The sequence below is a fragment of the Schistocerca piceifrons genome, chromosome 4 (assembly GCF_021461385.2).
Source record: "Schistocerca piceifrons isolate TAMUIC-IGC-003096 chromosome 4, iqSchPice1.1, whole genome shotgun sequence".
In the NCBI taxonomy this organism is placed as follows: Eukaryota; Metazoa; Arthropoda; class Insecta; order Orthoptera; family Acrididae; genus Schistocerca; species Schistocerca piceifrons.
Window position 1 is genome coordinate 521,923,192 of NC_060141.1, and position 2,249 is coordinate 521,925,440.

Here is a 2,249-nt window from a genome sequence, read left to right on the forward strand (position 1 = left end):
CAGACGTCAATCTCAACAAGAACATCCCCCCTACTCCCAAAATACGTTTACTGCGCTCTTGACGTCGCACACTATAACGCCAATAGCGGTTTCTCCCGCCTACGCCAAACACGTTTGGCAGTTGTGTCCCCAGCTCGCCATTTCAAATCTAATGTGCTGTTTATTCGCACGATTTATCCTGCTGTAAGTCCGTGAATTACAAAAGCAGACTCTAATTTTGACGAAAATTGCATGCAGAATTGACTGCCACATTTCATAACATCCTCCCCTCCCCTTCCCCAACCACCGTTCTAGGACGACTATTCGGAAAGCAAGTTCCGATCGGTGGAAACCACTGTGAAAATCCCATGAAGTTTTGCACAGATGTTTTGGGTAGTGTCGCTAGTATGCCTATCGATCGCGGCACGTCGCTCTTTTCAATTCTGAGTGCACAGTGGGTACGTAAAGATTCCTAGAAAATGTCTCCGCCATGTATGATGGCCTGGTGAGAGATTTCGCTTGATATTATGCAGCCCACATAACGTGAATGTCATTCGTGTTGTTCTTCGTGATAACTCTCGGCCCCACTCGGCAGGGGAAATAAAGATCCTCCTACAGCATATTCGAAAGGAAGTGTTTGATCACCCACAACATAATCCGTAGATGGCTTGTCCTTAGTTTTATCTCTGTTCACATGAACTGCTGACTATGGAGACAACATCTTGGTGACAACGAGCTATACACGAGCCTAGAGAATTGGCGGAGAGCACATGAGGCTGACTTCTGTTATGAGGGTGTTGGAAAGTTGGAACAACGCTACGACAAATGTGTAAGTCAAAGCAGCGACTATGTACAGAAGTAGAAGTAGCCCTAAGGTGTAGCTAACTAATGCAAATAAAACATTTTTGATATCCACAGTGGAACCTACTTTCTGAGTAAAAAAAAAAAAAAAGCTCCGTCTTCAGGCCACGAGTGGCCTACCGGGACCATCCGACCGCCGTGTCATCCTCAGTGGAGGATACGGATAGGAGGGGGATGGAGTCAGCACACCGCCCTCCCGGTCGTTATGATGGTATTCTTGACTGAAGCCGCTACTATTCGGTCGAGTAGCCCCTCAATTGGCATCACGAGGCTGAGTGCACCTCGAAAAATGGCAACAGCGCATGGTGGCCTGGATGGTCACCCACTCAAGTGCCGACCACGCCCGACAGCGCTTAACTTCGGTGATCTCACGGGAACCGGTGTATCCACTGCGGCAAGGCCGTTGCCCCACCTACTTTCTGAATAGCCCATATATTTAAAATTTAGACAGTGGGCGACCCTCTTAAGCTAGGCAGTGAGCCAACCACTAGCCAAATTTTGTCTCCAATGCCTTGTCTAGTTTGTTACAACCTCTGGCCTGCCTGAAGGACAATCCGGATTATCAAGCTTCAAAACACACTGCTATCTTTAGAGAGTTGACTGATTATTAGTACCACACTCACTTCATCAGATTCAAATCAAAGAAGACCACCCTAACCTTATGTTTACTGATGGATTTAGTGTAGAATGCACATCCTTTGAGATGTTGTCATCTTCACAACAAGGACTGATGATCCCACAAATAAAAGCAAACCAAATCTCGACCCACAGGTCTGAGTTAATATTACGTTAAGCAGCGTATTTTGAAAACTTACTGTGCCTGACATTTACATTGATTCCTTGTCCATTCATTAGACAAGATCAACTAACTGAAGCTTATTGATATTTGTGAATCGGAAATGTGTATATCTACATTGAGACTGAGAACATTTGAGGTGTGGCACGTCATTTCAGGGGAAGTCGCAAGTCACTCGCATGTGCTTCTCGACGATGAAAGGTGATCGTGAAGTTGAGTCACCATTGTAGTTAATAACTAAGAAAAACATGATGCGCTGTTATGTCAGATGTCGAGGGTTTCATGGGCGCAGCTTGTCGGGTAGACAGAATGACGAACAGGACGGCACCACTTGCTGGAGGGTGGGAGGGGGTTCACCTACTCTCAGAACGTGCAGCCCAAAGAAGTGCTATGGCCGTGGAATGTCAGCCACGAATAATCGTTGAGAAGTTATAAAAACAATGAGATTTACGTTATTCCATTATTACCAAAGAATTGTACAGAAGAAGATGAGATCTTGTCTTGTGAAATATGATACACCTATATAAGGAAGAAGATATACGTACGTAAGAAGGAAATATATGGATGGTTAATTGAAGAAAGATTTTCATTTAGTTGGTTGCATCTACCAGGA

At 45.0% G+C, this 2,249-nt stretch overlaps 1 pseudogene; it reads right to left on the reverse strand.

Annotated features, from left to right (window-relative positions):
• Positions 1-1,130: 1,130 nt before the first annotated feature.
• Positions 1,131-1,248, reverse strand: LOC124796732 (annotated as a pseudogene).
• Between the last annotated feature and the right edge of the window lie 1,001 nt (positions 1,249-2,249).